Source organism: Spermophilus citellus, assembly GCF_964194105.1.
Source record: "Spermophilus citellus genome assembly, chromosome: 10".
In the NCBI taxonomy this organism is placed as follows: Eukaryota; Metazoa; Chordata; class Mammalia; order Rodentia; family Sciuridae; genus Spermophilus; species Spermophilus citellus.
In genome coordinates this window covers 40,445,183-40,465,707 of record NC_138197.1, presented here as the reverse complement: position 1 = coordinate 40,465,707, position 20,525 = coordinate 40,445,183, and positions in this window count along the sequence as shown.

Here is a 20,525-nt window from a genome sequence, read left to right as displayed (position 1 = left end):
GCCTAGTTAAACTGATAAATAAAATTAGCCATTACATACAGATATGTAACTGATCCTTTGTTGGTCTTTAGAGGAAATGATGCTCCTTTTGTTGACTTTGAGAAGGTGCAGAGCTGTTCATCTCAGCAATCTATCACTCTCTTTCCTTCCCCAGAAATTGATAAGTTTACAATGCCATTTTAGATAATTATATAAAATATTTTTATATAAATATTTTAAAAATCAAAAATGCCACCCAGCCTGGCTTCCAACCATATCTTTCTATGTTATGATTATAAGGTGGGTTTAAGATTTCTTCTCTGTAGAATTTCTTAAAAAAAGGCCTTAAATGAATAAAGTGCCTTTCCATAAAGTATTGAAGCATCAAATGTTATTTTTGAAAGGGTCCCTAGAGTTGATTTGTATGGATTTCCTCATTTGACAGATAAGTGGAAACATAAAAGAATGAAATGAGGTGTTCAAGGTCACATAGATAACTTAGAAAACTGGGACCAGAGCCTGGGTCTGCTGTTTGAAGTTTTGTCGTTCTTTCTGTATTGCATCATATAAAAGAGCTAATCATTTGGACTGCAAATGCCCGACCATTTGTGCTGTGCATCATGTGTCTAAATAGGCCCAATGAAAACAGGAAATGTCAGGTTCAAGTGGGGCGATGGTTAATAAAAGAGAAAGAATGTTGAAGCCCAGTTCTTCCCAATGAAGCAGAAATGACTAAGTCTCTGGTAGACAGTGTGGCAAAGGTAGGAGGAAAATGATCAAGTCATAGACCCTGGGAACCTCAGGCTTAGTAATGTTACTGAACTTCCTGAGAATGGTCCTATCAAGTGCTAATGAGTGGTTTTGTAGTCTCTGCAAATTGAGATTTCTCAGATATGTACCACTACAAAAACTGTATGTATGAAAAAAAATTTTTAATTCTACAATTAATTCTAAAAATTTATCTCCAAGAGGGTTCCCATTTAAGGGCAATGGGAGTCTGATTAGCTTATTCAGCCCAGGAATTTTGGCAGTCCATACTGGCCACTTGAAATCCTATGTCACTTATCATTTTAGTTAGGGAAAAATTGACTTTGGAACTAATATTTGGAGAGAAGTGATTCATTCAAATATCCTACAATTTAGCCCCAAGAGAACTTATTTTAAAATGTTTTGAGAAATCTGAAGGAGTCAGAAGAGACTTCCACAGACTTGTAATAATAGTGGGAAAAGAATAGTTTCCCATCAAAAATCAAACATTTTTGGTTGATAGAAGGAGAATACAATGTAGACTAATAAGTAGGGGTCAGTGTAAGAGTTATGGGTTGGAACAACAGGATTAATGGCAGTGGTAATGGCAGGGTCATCCAACATCAGTAGGACCTATAATTACAACACTAGCTGAGATTTTCATTCACCAATAAAATTCAATTCAATTCAGCTGGAAAACACTTACCGAGTTCCTGGTACATTCCAACGCATGTTTTTAGTACACTTCTAGACAAATATTTAAGATGCACAGAAGCTATCAAAAGAAAGGAGAAATTTCATTTGGAGAACGAGGGAATATAAGAGAAGACAATCCATACAGATGTTATTGATTTGAGTTTTGTCGAATGAATAGGAGTTTTCTGAATGGTCAAGGAAAAGTACATTTGGATCAACAGAAACCTTGTGAAGGTATTTTTTGCAAGTAGATATTGTTGTTTGTATAACAGACCACCAACTTCATGACTTAAGACCATGGCAATACTATTTTGCTTATGACCTGTCATGTGAGTACAGGGAGGCAGAGATAGCTTTTTTCCACTGAGGCAGCTGCATTTAGGGCTGGGGAGTCCACTCTCACAGTGGTTTTTTCACCACTTGGTCCTGATTGTAGTCTGGGAGCTCAGCCAGGCTGGGACTATATGGACTTTTTGGAGTTCTTCACATTATGATAGCATGGTGTTTGGCTTCCAGTATGCATGTCCTAAGAACTTCAAGAAGCAGCTATATCCACCCTTTAAGATCTAGCCCAAGATCTTAACTTCTACCACCTTTTTACTTATTTACTTCTACCACCCTTTTCAACTAATCTGGCTTCAGGTGTTGAGACTATATAAGCCAAGAGGAGAAGGAATAAGTTACATTGTGGGAGGAAGATGTCACTGTGACCAGTTTGGAAAGTTCAATCTTCTGGTGGGCATGGAGGGATGAACCATCACAGTTTATTCAAGGAGTACTTCATAATATAGGTAACTGTATTCTTCTTTCCCCAAACAGTAAGCAATAAATATTTTCTTATGTTATGGCAGGAAAGGATTCCTATAGTAAGTCAACTGGGACAAGATTCACAAAATCTTTGAGCCTCAGAATGTTATTATTATTATTTTAAAATGTAACCATACTTTTTTTAAAAAGGTTTATTCTTAAGCTTTAGGTGGATACAATATGTTTATTTTACATTTATGTGGTGCTGAGGATCGAACCCAGTGCCTTAGTGCATGCTAGGCGAGCACTCTACCACTGAGCTACAACCCCAGCCCCCCAAAAATGTAACCATACTTTACCTACCATCAGGATGCTTTTGGGTCAAGTGCAATAATATCTGAAGAAATTCACTGAGACTAATAAAGCACCATTCATGTTCATTTATTCAAACATCCGTCTTTTCATCTACCTAACCAACATGAATCCACCTACCAGTTTTTTCATTTATCAAATATTTACTAAATGTATACAATAAGGCAAGCCTTGTACTATGGGTTGAACCCAATGTAAGCAATTATTGGTTCTCTGGTGATTATTCCTAGATACTATTTTTTGAAGTAATGCTAATGAATTAGAATCCCCATTCTCAAAAATATCTAATTGATATAGAAATTGGTTAACAAAGATACCTGTGGTATTTTAATGTTCAAGCTTTATTTGTTTCAGCTTCTTTATCAAATCAAAAAAACCTTTTATGAACTCCTTTTCAGAAAAATTCTATTTTCTACAATAGCAACACAAATAAATACAATTAACCTGCTTTATTAGATTTATCACAAATAGCAACTTGTCTCTTCTTTTTGGGCCACAACTATGGGTTTGTTATCACAGCACTTCTCAATGTTATATATCTTTCAATGGTTCTTTTACCACATAGTCTTGAATTCATATTACCATACAGCGTTACTCAATTTGTAAGCAAATTGAGAAGTATTTATATTTTATTTCAAAATGTTATTGTAGACCTGCAGTATGAGTTACAGTAGGCAAGACAGTAAATACTACAAGTCTTTTATCTTTTTTGTTACCAAATATCTTTCACACCTAACACCAAACAAATCCTTCTTTTATACCTTATAAAAACTCTAAGAAATTTTATTGCAATGCAGTCTGTCTCAGATCTCCACACAAGTAAATCTTTGCTAGAGAACTTTTAGGCAGGTATGATGTGAAGTGGCTAAGAATATGGCTTTGGAGTAAGACAGACTAGTTTTATCAAGCACAGTATGAGCTGTGTGGTCTTGGACAAGTTATTGAACTTCTTTAAACCTCAGTTTCTACATCTCTAAAATGTACACAATAATATCCATATCAAAAGAAATAACACACATGGAGTCCTGAGTAAAATTTTTTGCATAAGGTCTCCCTCTGTAAGTGTTGGGTGTGTTAGTTAGGTTTTCATTGCCGGGACCAACTTAGAGGAAGAACAACTTAAAGGAGGAAAAGTTTATTTTGGCTCATGGTTTCAAGTGGTTTAGTCCATGGTGGGCTGACTCTATTGCTCTGGGTCCAAGGAGAGGCCAAACCTTATGGCTGAAGGTGTGGTAGAGGACTGCTGTATTCTTGGCAACTAGGAGGCAGATTAAGAAAGGGGGAATGGCCACAGAGAAAATGCACCCTTCCAGGGCATTCCCCCAGTGACCCACCCCACACAGTCAGTTCAAACCAGGAGGGACTCATTACATTACAGCTCTCATAATCCAATTGCTTTACCTCTGAATATCCCTTCATTAACACAGGGGCCTTGTGGGAGGACCTCATATTCAAACTATAACATTGGGTTTTAGAATTGTTGTTATTTTTATAAAGTTGAGGTGAAAAGGTACCATATAGTTCCTTTTTTAAAATATATTCGAACTTACAGTTAATTGTGATGGTATAATTTGTGTATGTTTCATGTAGAATTAAGTTCAGCTGAGAGTTACAGAGATCTAAAATAGCAATGGCTTTGAAAATGCAGATTTTTTTTTTTCCTTTACCAAAGTTAGGAAGTGTGCTATCCAGGGCTGGTATGACTTTTCTACTCTGAAAAGTTCTCAGGAATTCAGCATCCTTAAAAATTGCCCTTCTGTCATCTTGTGACTGTGACCACTATCCTCATGAGCCATACCATCAATATATCTCAGGTCACCAACTTCACATCTTAAGAGGTAGATTGAAGGAATGCTTGAAGAAGAAAGTAGATGGAGGCAGCGAAGAGTATCAGACAGTGGCCTTTAAGGAAAATCTCCAAAAGCTGCCACCTATGTTGCATTGTCTGGAACGTAGGCACATGTTCAAACCTAGAGGCAATGGAGGATAGAAAATGTGCTCTTTATCCTAAGTGGACATTGGCTCCCCTGAGAATCACAGGTCTTACTGTAACTGGGAGGAGAGACTTCACTGCTTGTACACTCTGCTAAAACTCAGAAGACAGGTCGGCGAGGGAAAAGCAAAGCAGAGCAAAACAAAACAAAAAAGTTTTATTCAAAGCCAGCTTGAGAAGGATAGAGAGTTTTCTTTCTCAAATCTCTATCTTTGGGGTTTTAGGGACACTAGAAAGCTGGGGGATTTTGTGCTTTTTATTTATTTATTTTAAATTTGTTCTTTTTAGGTATACTTGACAGTAGAGTGTATTTTGACATATTATACATATATGGAGTATAACTTATTCTAATTAGGATCCCATTCTTGTGGTTATACATGATGTGAAGTTACATTGATCCTGCATTCATATATAAGGATAGGAAAATTATGTTGAAATTATTCTATTGTCTTTCCTATTTCCATCCCACCTCCCTTCCCTTTGTTCCTCTTTGTCTAATCCAATGGACTTCTATTCTTCCCTTCCTACTCTCCCTTGTTGTGGGTAGCATCTACATATCAGAGAGAACATTTGGTCTTTTATTTTTTAGGACAGGCTTGTTTCACTTAATAAGATATTCTCCAGTTCCTTCCATTTAACTGCAAATGCCATAATTTCAGTCTTTTTAAAGGCTGAGTAATATTCCCTTGGGCATATATATTGCATTTTCTTTATCCATTCATTTGTTGAAGGACACCTAGGTTGGATCCATAGCTTGGTTATTGTGAATTGGGCTGCTATAAACATTGATGTGGCTGTGTCGCTGTAGTATTCTGATTGTAAGTCCTTTGGGTAAACACTGAGGAGTGGGATAAATGGGTCAAATGGTGGTTCTAGCCCAGGTTTTCTGAAGAATCTGCATACTGCTTTCCAGAGTGGTGCACCAATTTGCAGTCCCATCAGCAATGTATGAATGAATCTTTTCCCCTACATCTTCGCCAATATTCATTGTTACTTGTATTCTTGATTATTGCCATTTTGACTGAGTGAGATGGAATCGCAATGTCGTTTTGATTTGCATTTCTCTAATTGCTAGAGATGTTGAACACTTTTTCATATACGTGTTGACTGTTACGGTTTGGATGTGAAGTGTTTTCCAAAGGCTCATGTGAGACAATGCAAGAAGGTTCAGAGGAGAAATGACTGGGTTGTGAGAATCTTAACCCAATCAGGGATTTAATTCCTTGATAGGGGCTAACTGAGTAGGAGGTAGGGTGTGACTGAAGGAGGTGGGAATTGGGGGCGTGGCTTTGGGGTAAATATTTGTATCTAGCAAGTGGAGACCTCTTTCTCTTGGCTTTTTCCTGATCTTCATGTGAGCTGCTTCCCTCGGCCATCCTCTTCTGCCATGTTGTTCTGCCTCACCTCAAGCCCCAGGGAATGGAGTCAGCTGTCCATGGACTGAAAGCTCTAAAACCATAAGCTCCCAAATAAACTTTTCCTCCTCTATAATTTTGTGCTGGTCAGGTCTTTTAGTCACAGAAGCGACAAAGCTGACTAAAACATTGACCAATTGTATTTCTTCTTCCGTGAAATGTCTGTTCAGTTCCTTTGCCCATTTGTTGATTGGGTTAATTGTTTTTTGGTGTCAAGTTTTTTTCAGTTCTTTGTGTATCCTGGAGACTAATGCTCTATTTGAGGTGCATGTGGTAAGCATTTTCTCCCATTCTGTAGACTCTCTCTTAATGTTCTTATTTCATTTGCTGTGAAAAAGCTTTTTAGTTTGATTCCATCCCATTTATTGATTCTCAGTTTTACTTCTGGTGCTATAGGAGTCTCATTGATGAAGTCAGTTCCTAAGCTGATATGATGGAGATTGGGACCTAATTTTTCTTCAAGAAGGTGCAAATTCTCCATGCCTAAGTCTTTGATCCACTTTGAGTTGAGTTTTGTATAGGGTGAGAGATAGGGATTTAATTTCATTCTACTACATATGGGCTTCCAGTTTTCCCAGCACCAATTGTTGAAGAGGCTACTTTCCTCCATTGTATGTTCTTGGTGCCTTTGTCTAGGGTGAGATAACTGTATGTATGTGGGTGTTTTTTCTGTGTCTTCTACTCCGTTCCACTGGTTTTCATGTCTGTTTTGGTGACGATACCCTGTCATTTTTGTTACTATGGCTCTGTAGTATAATTTAAATTCTGGTATTGAGATGCCTCCTGCGTCACTTTTCTTGCTAAGGATTGCTTTGGCTATTTTAAGCCTCTTATTTTTCCAAATGAATTTTATGACTGCTTTTTCTATTTCTATGAAGAATGTCATTGAAATTCTTTTTTTTTTGGTTGAGGGTAGAATTTTTTTTTTTTTTTATGTCATTGAAATTCTAATAGGAATTGCTTTGAATCTGTATAGCGTTTTTGGTTGCATGGCCATTTTGACAATATTAATTCTGCCTCTCCAGGAACATGGGAGATCTTGGAAAGCTTTTCTAAGAGGAGAGGGAGAGCCTGGCATGGTGGCACATACCTGTAATCCCAGTGACTCAGGAGGCTGAGGCAGGAGGAGGCTAACCTCAGAAATTTAGCAAGACCCTCTCTCAGAATAAAAAATGAAGAGGGTTGGGGATATACGTCCATGGTAAACTGCCCCTGTGTTCAATCTTCAGTATGAAAACTGGAAGAGGAAAAAAGAAAAAAAAACTAAAAAAAAACCCCCAAACAAACAAACAACAACAACAAAAAAAAAAAAAAAAAAAAAAAAACAGGTGGTGGGGGGGCAGTAACAAAGGGCAGGAAGTATACATATGTAGATTTAAGTAGGCTGTGTTAGTCAGAAATGTCACAGTCTCGGGTTTCTCAACCTACAAACTTTATTCTCAGAGTGAAGAAGTTCAGATTTAAAACAATTTGAAGCTTTTAATTTCAGAGGGGCGTTCTGCTTTATTACTACTGGAAAGAACTGGAGCATTGGAGCACTTTATGAATTTGTCTACTCTAGATATTTTATCTAAGTGGAATCTAGACTATTTACCCTTGTGTTCTGCCTTCACCTCCCCCAATGTTCAACTTGCTTATTAACTACTTTTTATGGTATAAATGAGATATTGGTTTGTCCAATAAGTTTCAACAACTTTTCTGTGTCAAATCACTATTTCCTCTTGAGAACCAGCTCCCCTTGTGATATTTCAGTCTGATTCCTTATACTTTGGATTATTTACAACAGTCTTTTCTGTTTGTTTTTGTTCTGTTTTTGGTACTGGGGATTGATTCCAGTGGGTGCTTTATCGCTGCACTGTGTCCTCCTCAGTCCTTTTTATGTTTTATTTTAAGTCAGGGTCTTGCTAAGTTGCTGAGGAACTCTCTAGGTTTCTTAGGCTGGCCTTGAACTTCAATCCATTTGCCTTAGCCTCCTGAGTCACTAGGATTATAAGGATGAGCCTTCATGGCCATCCTTTTTCTAGTGTTTGAGCTCCATTTCTCCTCATTTTAATACAGTTCCTTAGTTTACTTCTGGTGCTATAACAAAATACCTGAGACTAGATAATTTATAAAGAACAGGCATTTATTTCTCATAGTTGCAGAGGCTGGGAAGTTCAGAACCAAGGTGCCAGCTGATTTGGAGTCTGGTAAGGGTTCTCTTTTTGCTTCCAAGATGGCGGCTTGTTGCTGCATCCTCTGGAGGGGGATGAATGCTGTAATCTCACATGAAGAGAGAAAGAGAAGGATAAACTCATTCCCTCAAGTTCTTTTGTAAGGGCACTGATTTCATTCATGAGGTGGTAGCTCTAATGACTTAATCAAATCCCAAAGGCCCTCTGTTCTAATACCATTGCCCTGAGCATTAAGTTCTAGCATATTAATTTTTTTCAGCATATTAATTTTGAAGGGATACATCCATTCAAATCGTAGCAAACATTTATCTGATATTTAATTCAAAGCATCCTCTTCCCCTGGTTCAGGTTAGATTAGTGGTTCCATGGTTCTAGAGGGAAGGCATAACAGGTATCCCACAACAGGTCTCTCTCTCTCTCTCTCTCTCTCTCTCTCTCTCTCTCTCTCTCTCTCTCTCATATTCCTCCTTTCTCTTTCTTCTTGTCTCTTTGTGACTGAGTCAGGGACAAGCTGAGGGAAACGGATGGTGGCATCTCCCTGCCTTTCTGTGGGTTATTCTCACTGCTCTAACTAGTTGTCTGAGGGCCAGAGGGAGCGGTGGGATTCCTTGGGCCATGCTGATGAGGCTCTGTCTCCAGTGCTGTTGGCACTGTTGGTCCTTCATAAGCCTTGAGGCCATCTCCCTTCGTGGCCCCCTACTTGGGGTCTGCAGCCAATTGTGGCACCTATTTTGGAATGCCTCAGGAAACAGGAACCCAAGGGTGCCATCTGTGCCCCTCCCACCTGACTAGGCCCCTATACTCTGCTCCTCGGTATTTTTTCAATAAGCCCAGTGACCTTAGACTCCTAAAATATCCAACCAGGGCAAATTGTCCCTCTCACCTATTTTCTTTTTGTGGCAAAATTTATATAAACAAACTTTGCCATTTTAAATCTGAGGATATAATTCAGAGGCCTTAATTATATTTACATTTTGTGTAACCCATCATTACTATTTCCAGAACTATTTTTCTTGAGACAGAGTCCAGGCTGGCCTTCAATATATGATTCTCCTCCCTCAGTCTCCCTGGTATTGGGGATTACAGGTTTATTCCCAATGCTCAGCTCTATTACTATGTTTTAAATCACTCAAACAAATACCCCTCCCCCCCATTATCCTTTTCCTCAGCCTCGTATAACCTGAAATATTTAAGTGTTTTTATGAATTTGTCTATTCTAGATATTTGGAATCTAAAATATTTGCCTCTCTTTTTTTCTGGCTTCACTTAGTATAATGTCTTCAAGATTCATCCATGTTGTAGCATGTATCAAAAGTTCTTTCCTTTTCATGGCCGAATAAAATTCCATTGCATGCATATACCACATTTTATCCACACATTTTTGCTGTTGTGAATAATGCTGTAAAAAACATTGGCGTACAAGTATCTGTTTTCAGTTCTTTGGGGCATATACTTGGGAGTGGAATTGCTGGGTCATATGATAATTTTCTGTTTAGCTTTTGAATAACTGCCAGATTATTTTCCACAGCATCTGCACCATTCACACTCCTACCAGCAATGTCTTAGGGTTCCAGTTTCTCCACATCCTCATTGATGTTTGTCACTTCCCACTTTTTTGATGATAGCAATTCCAGTAGTAAAGTTGTCACTCTCTGTGGTTTGATCAGCATCTCTGTGTTGACTAGTGGTGTTGAACACCTATTCATGCACTTTTCACCATCTTTTCTTTGGAAAAATGTCTGTTCAAACCTTTTTTTTTTTTAAAGAGAGAGAGAGAGAGGGAGAGAGAGAATTTTTTTTTAATATTTATTTTTTAGTTATTGGCGGACACAACATCTTTGTTTGTATGTGGTGCTGAGGATCGAACCCGGGCCGCACGCATGCCAGGCGAGCGTGCTACCGCTTGAGCCACATCCCCAGCCCTGTTCAAACCCTTAACTCATTTTTATTGGGGTGTTATCTCTTTTCTTGACTTCCTTTTTTGCAGCTACCAAAGAGAAGAGAAAGAGGAAGGTTTCTTTTCAGGCTGCTGCCTTATCCTAGAGGTCACCTTCTCATGCCCCTAGTTTTTCCTCTTCTATTTTTTTTTTTTTGTGAATCAATCCCTCCTGCCCCTGGGGGTGGGAAGTAATGATGTGAGGCTCAGAGCAAGAAATAGGCTTTAAAAACTGCTTTAATCTTCCATGGAGGCTTGAAAAGATCTTAATCAGGTCTTACACAAACCAGTTTCACTTACGCAGAGAAAAATTCACTCTAAGAACAGAAAGGACCTTAGGGTTCATGAGGTCCAACTTCATTATTTTACAGATAGGACTTCTCAGGTTCTTCAAAGTAAAGTAATATTGTCCATTAATTTACTAGCTCAAAATTATTTTTATAAAAATACCTGATTCATGTGTCACTATGGCTACAAAAATATGCCTTCATTTTTTGTAATCTGAAAAAGGAACAGTCTAGAGATAAGACCTATTTTTGTCTTTCCTTCTCCCTGTGAGAGTGGTAAACTCCAGGTGAAAATATTTTGTCATCAACTTTTATATGTGGATGGTTTCTAGACTTTTTGAGATCAGGTGATTATGGTAAATGAATACAGATAAACATTATGCTTGTGTAATACTGTACACTTTGCAAAGTTGTATCATATTGTACAATATCCTGACCACCAGCACGTAGATATTACTATTCCCAAGGGCATCAATAAACTGGTGGCAACTTTTAGTGCAGAACACAGTCCTGGTGCCTATGCAGGTAATCTGGCTGTGACACTAGTCACTGTATGATTACCAGCAGCATGCAATAGGAAGGACATCAGAATGTGGAGTCAGAGGACCCAGATCTGATTCCCAATTCTATTCCTGACTGGCTGCTACCTTAGATATGTTACTTTACCTTTCTGGGTCTCAGTTTTCTCACCTGTAAAATGGAGATGCGGCACTGATCTCTCCAGTTGTGGAAATCAAGACAGAAAACGAAGTAAACGTCCTTTGTGAATATAAGAGACTTATACAAATGTTAGTGATTGCTATTATCTGGCTGTCTAGGTAGGGGTGACTCCGTGTATTATAAAGACGCTGTAAGGTTTAATGGCATTAGAAGCTTACCCAGAGCTTCAAAGGGCTCCTGCAGAGTAAAAGATGATATCCTCTTCATCCTTAGGTCTTATCCTAACCCATAACCATTTAGAATTCATTTAGAATTCAACAGACATCACAAGCTAAGTCTTCTTTTACTACTCCCTACTTTGTAAATATGGTTTAGCCTTTATGGTTTCCTCCCCCGCGGTAATCTGCAACGTCTCCTTGTTCCATCAGCATTTGAAGGGTCAGTCGTGGAAACCTGAAAATCTTTCCAATACACGATGGCTCCTATTATTAAAACCTTTCACTACCTGTGGCTCACAGGCTAAAAGTCCAAATGTCATAGCTACAGATCTTAATTTTCTCCAAGTGGACTATTAATGATGCAAATAAATTTATTAATCAAACCCCCATTGGCAGCCTCAGCCCTCTCTGTTGTGCCCAGCATTCCCACCCGTCCTTCCATCCTAGAGATCCCTCTCAGTTCTGACCATTTCTCTTCAACATAGTGGATCCTGACAAAGAGGAGTGAAGCAGATGCAAGGCAGGTACATTTGGGGAAGGCGGAGGGGAGATCCCCGGCAGGAGAAGGGGCCCAGGGTTGGTCCTGCTTTATTGTTTAATTCATGTCCACTTTATTGACTAGAAGTTGGTGAACTATTTTGGCTGACAGTCATGGGCACAAAAGCCCTGGCACTCCTGTTGTCACCGAAATGTTTCTCAAGCACAGAGTGAGTCCTTCTGGCTCAAAAACAACTTCTTTGGAATGCCTTCCTTCACTCCCCACCATGCTCTCTGAACCCTGGAGCTTCCCCCTCACACCTGGGCACAGGAGCCTTTGAACTCACCCCCTCAGAATTCTCCTGTACTCTTTCTGAGTCAGAATTTCCACACGTTCCTGCTGTGAGGCTGAGCAGGAAGCAAAAGTGCAGAAGAATCAGAGGAATTCGGGCCTGGACTTGGAGGAGAGAAGAGCCAGCAGGGAGGAATAGAAAGGGTAGAAGCAGGGAGAGCTTTGGATTGAAAAGGGACAGGTGGACAAAGGAGAGGATCTGGGGACAGGATGCATTTCGGAGTTGTTTTGTTTTGTTTGTGGCACTAGGGATTGAACCCCTGGCCTCAAGCATGCTAGGCAAGGGCTCTTCCATTGAGCTAGACCCCAGTCCCAGTTAGGAGTTTTAATGGATATTTTTTTAAAAGGAAGATTGTGTAGAAGGAAGATATGAAATATGAGGATTACACCCAGAACACGGGTAGGATAAGAATAATTCAAGAGCATAAAGTTAACTATTTTACAAAGTTATCATGTAACTTTGATGTGTCTTTTGTTAAGTGGAAAGCAGAGACATTGATTGGAAGGACTAGCTACGTACAACATTTTTAGACAAATCTTGGCATTGGTTCTTTAAAAAAAAATAAAATTCAAGACCTCAACTAAAATTAAGAAGGCCACTGTGAAGAAAAAGGCTAAAAGAAGCAGTATCTTCTTTTTTATTAAAGTGAAGGAAATGGGAGGGAAAACAGATTAAGGTAAAAGAACAAAACATGAAAAGGTCCAGTCCTGAGGTGGCAGCCTCTATGCAGTGGACCTCGGGGCAGGACTTCCTCCCAGCTCTCCCATCTCAACTGTTTCTTTATGTACTGAGAACAGGATAATGCTGGGTAGTCAGAAAAATATCGCTCAAAATTCAACCAAAGATAAGTAACAGCAAAGATATATCCAGTCCCTGGGCAAACTACTGATGTTGCATAGCAACAACTGCCTAGTTTTATTTCTGTCACAGGATTGCCATAAGGAAGCTTTGAAATTAAGTTTTTATTTTATCCTTTTTTAACAAACAAGGTAGTATACCTCACTGTACCCATCCAAGTCACCTACCTCCTTTTAAAATTAGAAAGTCAGCCTCTCAAAGGAAGAGGTAATTAAGGTCATACAAAGGGAAACACAAATTTACTGGGTCCCTGCTATTTTCCCTCTCATATCATCTCATTTAATCCTGGCAACAGCCATGTGAGCAGGTTGACTCCCATTTTTATGATGGGGAAATATCCTTAGAGGTGCTGAATATCTTGGCCAACTTCACAAAGCCAACAAGGGGCAGAGTTCGGATGGGAAATGCTCCTCCACCCTTTTCTGGCCTGCCTTGCAATGCAGCACCTCTCCCCTCCCTCGGCACCCTGGAGGCCTGTGGAGCTCCTGTTGGTGGGAGCAACCACTCTCCCCATTCTGGAGGGATCTGGGATTTGTCCATAACAGGATAGTGGTACTTGCAGAAGAATTTGGATCCATATCTGACCCAAAGGGCTTGTTGTTTCCCGGCACAGATTTACCTGGGAAAATATGAGTATATGATTGGTGGAGTTCAAGGAACTTAGGAAAACAAAAAAAATCTCCTCAGCGTTTGTTTTCTGACCCATTTGAGGGGAGTCCCTATGATAGTTTCTGGTACTGGCATTTTCAGACAGAAGTCTAGGAGTTATTCAAGAAATAAGTCTCCTATGAATCGAGACCTCTACTTTAATTCTTATTGTCTTTTTTTTTTTTTAATCAGTTGCTTCCACATCTATAAGTAAGAATAATAGCACCAAACACAAGGAACCTAAGGAGACTACACTTCTAGTATCCCTTCTGTTTGTGCCTTGGGGCATGCCATAGAAAGAGCCCACCTCTACTTGCTTACCACCTCTGTGGTTGTGAGGTGGAGGAGGGATTCAAGTAAACAGTTATTCACAGGGCATCTATTGTGTGCTGGGCATTGAGCTGAGTCTCAGGAATAGAGAGTTATATTACCCATGATCCCTCACATAGAGAAATTCTTCAGCTTAATTTTAGAAACAGATACTATGCATATTACACAAAGAGTAAAACTGAATGATAAATGACCATAGTCTTAAAGTATGGGGGGTGGGGCATGAGAATAGCAGTTATCTAGGATGTGAGGGCGACCTGGCTAGAAATCTGTCACCCCATTGATCTCCGGGGTTCTTTTGGCTGATCCGGCTGGCTAGTTGGGTTCCCCTCCTCCCTCGATGCTCCTTGTGCATCCATCCTGAAGCTACTTGCCAGATGGAAGGTCATGACCTTCCCCCATAGTGGAGGACTATTCTTTTAGTCGAGGGTATGAGTAGCTGAACTCCCCTGCTAGGACCTCCAAACAAGCTCTCAAGAATAGCAGCTGTCTAGTCTGGTTCATTAGAAAGGATTTTTGTGAAGAGAATCTACTTGATCCCATTAGTGCAAGCCTTGGGATCTTTGGGGCATTCCAGGGCGAAGGACTGCATGAATCAGGGAACTAGGAGTTCAGTGACCTGAAGTATAAATTGTTGAGAGGAAGGAGAAGGAGGTGAAGCTGGACACAGAGGCAGGAGTGGGTGATGGTCTGGTCCTGTATATTCTGGAGCGGTTATGGCGCGAGGTTCGGGGAGAAATGTTGCTTTGGTGGTTGGTGGGGAATCATTGACAGATTTGCACTGTAAGAGGTTATATCTGGTTGCAATTAGGAAGTAGATGTAGCTGGGCAAGATCAAATTCAGAAAGATCAAGTAAACACTGAGTAAAACAAATATGAAGAGATTTCTTTGCCAGAGATGTCCTAAAAATATTTTAATGTGCAAATGAGTACTGTAAAATGTCTTTGTTGTGGGTATTCTCTCTCTGCCTCTCTGGATCTATTCTCTGGCCCCAGCAAGCTGACCTTCTGGGAAGGTCCCAATCTGGTTCCCTTGCCTTCTCTTTCTTGCTTGGCTCAGCCAATGGTAGGAGGAGATCAGACAGTAGAAAGAGGGTAGAAAATCTGTAACCCCTTCCAGCTGGGCCCTGTTTTGCCAGTGGCTTTACCTGAGATCATGTTTTGTTGTTGTTGTTGTTGTTGGGAGATTCCTCTTCTTATTATTAATTTCTCAATTGTCAAATAAAAATTATACATAATTTCACAAACAACATATTGTTTTGAAAAATGCATCCATTATATAAATTGAGCTGATTGATGTATGCATTATCTCACAGACTTATTATTTTGTGGTGAAATGGTGGTCCCTTTTCCACGGCTGCAACTTGCTCTGGGTTCCATAGCTACAGTTTTCTCCCCCTGCTGTCCCCTCAGACCTGGTGGTGGAAATGACTTCCTACAGTTGCCAGGCTTTAGAAGCACCCTCACCCTTTACGGGTTCCCAGAGCCCACCCTCTCCTGTGTAAATAGCCTTATCATGTGTCTTCAGTTGTCACCTTGGAGTGTTCATGTAGCTTTCTGCTGGGCCACTGACCCATGCAGTTCATTATGGACACTTTCTTTGAGAAGCACCAGTCAATTTCAAGGAACACGCTTGATCTATGGCAGAGACAATGACAGTTTGAAGGACTATAGTCAATATGAAAGGGTGGGACAGACACTGGAGAGATATTCAGGAGGTAGAAAAGACAGGATGGTGACTGGTTAAGAGGTAGGCCAGGAGGAGAAGAGGAAGGGAAAGCCAAGGTGGCTCCTTGGCCTTGGCCCTCAGTGGGGATATGGTGGTCTCATTTGCCCAATCACAGAATTCACTGGGAAGGACAGGTACAGAGGAGAAAACAAATAATGCCCTTTGGGACATAGTAAATTCAAGGAGGCTGTGGGTCCTCGAGGGGTAGAGAGTAGTTCCTGCTTACCCAATAATTTGAAGAACATGGATATCTCGAATCTCTTTTTCCCATTGCTACTTATAATTTGTCTTATTTGCTTTTGCTATCTGTTTCTCATCTACTCTTTGAAAGTAAGCATATGCTTGGGTAGAGAAATATGTAGTTTCTGATATCTTTATTGTGACTTTAAGACAAAGGAGACAGATAGCTAGAGATACTGAGAGCCAGGACTATATTGATCTTCTATATGATTATATGATACCCACATCTGTCTTAACCATCTCTTCACCAAGCTAAAACACGGTTCCTATGAGTCAGTGCTGTGGTTTGAATATGATTTATCATTTGGAGTCCCCAAGTCTTATGTTAATGGTATTAAGAGGATGGAAACTTAATCCAACTATGGTGTTTAGAGGTGGGGGGGCTTTTGGAAAGTAAGTGAGTTAGATTAGGTCATGAGGGTGATGCTCCATGATTGATTCTGTGTCTTTATAAGTTGAGAGAGAGAGAGAGACCACAGAGATGGAGAGATGCACACATATACCTTCCTGCCCTGATATGTTGTGGTCTTTGGGGACAGGAGGCCTTGCCAGAGCCTGTGTCATGCTGTTTGAACTTACATCCTCCAAAACTGCTAACTATTTGCTTTTCTTTAAAAGTCATCTGCTTTAGGTATTTCTTTATAAAAACAAAAAGGTGACTTACATAGTCAGACATGAAAACACCATTACTTGCCAGTCAGTCAAGCCCTGCTAAGCTCCCATCACCTCTTCTATTCTTTATCTTTTTATTCTTTAAAACCTAACACCTGGTATTCCCTGGTGATCTCTGCTCCAGGTACTCACAGACCCAATCCTGCTTAGTTTCTGAGAAGAAATGAGATCTGGCATGTTCAGGGTGGTATGACCACAGAGCCAGCCTCCCACTTCAGAGGAGGGACATGCTGCCCATGTCTGTCACAAGGTGGCAGTCCTGCCCAACTGACCTGAGGTGAACCAGTGGGTGTTGACATTAATTCTCCTACCTCTGGTGCCTCACTTCTCATCTCTGAGGCAAATGTAGCTCAAAAATCTTCAACAATTAAAGAAATAGATTTCAAATTCTTTGGCATGACAACCAAGTCACACCCAAAACAATAAGGGAGGAAACAGTGTTTCCTGGAGTCTTGTAGTACTTGCAGTGGGAATTAATGGGATATCTCCGGGGAGAGAAAGCAACTTTTAGGAAACTAGTAGGAGTTTCCAGGTCTAAATTCCATTGCCTCATTGCCTGAGAGTGTGGGGTGTGATTTCACCAGGAAACAGTGGATTTCCTTCACTGGTTCAGGTTTTTTTTTTTTTTTTGTACTAGAAATTAAAGGGGTGTTTAACCACTGAACTTCATCCCAGCCCTTTTTTTAAAAAAATTTTGATTCAAGGTCTTGCTAAGTTGCTTAAGGCCTTACTTAGTTGCTGAGGCTGTCCTTGAACTTTCGATCCTCCTGCCTCAGCCTCCTGAGCCGTTGGGATAACAACTATATGCCACCATGCCTAGTCATTATTTCAATTTTTAGAGTTTATGATTCTTTTAAAATGCTTGTCACATCCATTTTCTCCTACTGTTCATTCAGCAGCAGACATATCCTGGTTTTATTATAATTTTCATCATACTTTCCCTAATTAGATTATTAAATCCAAGCATTTTATATTCTCTATAACTTACAGATTTTGCTTAAATAGGTGTCAAAAAGAAAAAAATTTATCAAGTCCATGGATGAATATATTACTAAATACAATTACCAATATAGAGTTCACCTTGAATTGAAAGGCCTGAGGCAAGCATACCACCTTTAAGGACAGGACAGCTCTGGTTTCTTTTAATCTTCATTCAGCTAATTATCTTAAGGTCAGTGAAGCTTGAGAGTAGGAAAAAGATTATTATAAAGAGTCATGTTCAATAGGTTAGTGCAAAGGCTCAGCAACTTGCTTGTTGTAGAATCTTGAGCAAATTACTTAATCCATTTGAACTTTATTTCTTTATCTATGAAGTTACTCCATAGTGGGGAGTCAACATTGAACCATAAGTCAAAAAAAAAAAAAAAAAAAGAAAAAGATTCTGGTTCTACTCCCTACTCAATTGCAATCTTAACCTCTTTTAGTCTTACTTCTAAATTCTATGTATATTAACTCTTAAATATCTCAAACAAAAACTACACATGTGTATATGTGTGTGATATGTGCGGGAGTACTTGGATTATTTACTTATTGCTATATAGTAGACTACCCCAAATTTAGCAGCTTAAAAGAACAATTATTTATGACCTCACACAGCTTCTGAGTGTTGGCAATTGGAATGGCTTAGCTGGGAGTTTCTGGCTGGACTCTCTCATGAGGTCGCAGTCCAGCTGTTGAGCCAGGGGATCAGGGGGTTTGAGGTTGTGTTGGGGCAGGAAAATCCCGAGTTTCCAAGCTTGCTCATATGGTTGTTGGCAGGCCTCACTTTCCCAGTGACGAAGGTCAGAGGCTTCAATTCTTCACCACAGGGATGCTTATATAAGACAGCTGACTTCCTCTAAGCAAGACAGCCAAGAGAGATAGAGATAGAAATACAGATAGACGCAGATTCATCTACATGGTGGGGGGATACACAAGACTGAGGCTTCAGCCTTTTCTAACCCCATAACCAGTAATTGTGCAGCCATCATTTCTGTTACATACTGTTGGCCACCCAGACCAATCCTGGTACACTGTGGGAGCAAATTACACAAGTATGCAAATACTCAAGCATACTTGGGGAACCAAGTGGGACCATCTTGTAGCCTGGCTACCATGGTGCTCAAAGCCAAGTTAACAGCATTTCAAGTAATGTCCCTACCCATTCCACCTCATTTGACTGTCTTCCCTGCCAGAATGGAACCTTCTTTTTCTCCCCCTGGGCCTGGCACATGTCATGTATGTGCCTAATATTTGTTGAAATTAAATGAATGCACGAGTACTATATTTTTCTCATGCTTCAGCCATAACATTTTTTTAAAATGAGATGGAAGGAAACTCAAAGAGTCTTGAGTATGCCTCATCTCTTTACAGATATGGAATCCAAGGTCCGCAGAGGTCTTATTTGTTATCAGTACATCTCTAACTAGAATCTGGTCTTTACACTCTTCATTCAATGTGCTTTCTACTTGACTCTAAAATTCAGTCTTTGTAACTAGGAATTGTCCCTGACACAGAATTCAGTAGTCCTGTTAATAAATCATCTACCTCTGCAGCTCTGCCTTTTGTGCCGTTGCTTTAGCTCTACTCCTATTGAAATATTCAGCAATTCTTTCATCTGAATTTTCTCTTTCTCTTCACCTTCCAGTTCCTTAGCCTTAACCCTAAATGTAATGAATGACCAAGGTTTCATTGATATCAAGTTCTAATATTAACATGCATTATCATCTTCCATGCTCTGTTTATTTTTCATTCTCATGATACGGTTAATAATTCTGCATCTGAATTGACTTCCACTTTAAAAGGCAAAAGCAAAAATCCTTTTGCAATAGGACATACTTCAATTACACACCTCATTTTTGCTTCATTTCTCCATTTCTTTCCCTTACCTAGTATTAGCCTCATTAAAAAAAATTTAGATGAGGTCTCAGCATTTCTAGATTGAAGTTTTTTCTTCCATACTTATTGAGAGTCTCCTTCACTCTTCTGTCTTTGATGATTACACTTTGCACATGAAGCTATTAAAACACAAGCTATAGTGTCTTACATGTCTATCCCTACTACTAGACTGTGCACCTTGAGGGTAGGCATAACTTCTTACTCATTTTTTGTACACTCCAGTATCTTATGGTACTGTTTCTAAACAGAGCTCCTTGGATACTTGCCAAAGTATCAAGTGAATCAACCAACTCTTGATGCCATTTCAAATATTGAATGGAAGCATTTTCTTCTCAGTAGTGATAATACTTATATAAGCTCTTGTATTGTTTACAGTTAGAGGTAGGGATTTTGTTTTTTTCAGTCTATCATATGTGATCCTTTGAGTATTCTGTCGCCTTTAGTTTCACTTGTGCAGAGCCATTTGAAAACACTTTTTCTCTGTACAGTGTTATTTAAGTATGGCCTGGAAAGCCTCTGTTTCAGAGGAGTGGTCCTTTTTCAACTAAGTCAAAACCTTTATGCATTTGGGGCTTGAAACATCTAGTTTGACTTCTTTTGCAATGCAGATGTCTGAAGAAAAGGCTGTAAATTGTCTCTCATCTGCTGACATCTTAGCAGGATTCACATTTCAGCAGAAAGATCTAGAAGACCAGTGTGTATCCCTTTAATTTCTTTTGTCTGTCTAATTGCTCTGGCCAGTGTTTCAAGGACTATGTTAAATAGAAGTGGTGAAAGAGGGCATCTCTGTCTTGTTCCAGTTTTTAGAGAGAATGCCTTCAATTTTTCTCCATTCAGAATGATGTTGGCCTGGGGCTTAGTATAGATAGCCTTTATGATGTTGAGATATGTTCCTGTTATCCCTAACTTTTCTAGTGTTTTGAACATAAGGGGTGCTGTATTTTGCCAAATGATTTTTCTGCATCTATTAAGATGATCATATGGTTCTTATCTTTAAGTCTATTGATATGATGAATTACATTTATTGATTTCTGTATGTTGAACCAACCTTGCATCCTTGGGATGAATCCCACTTGATCGTGGTGCATGATCTTTTTGATATATTTTTGTAATCAAT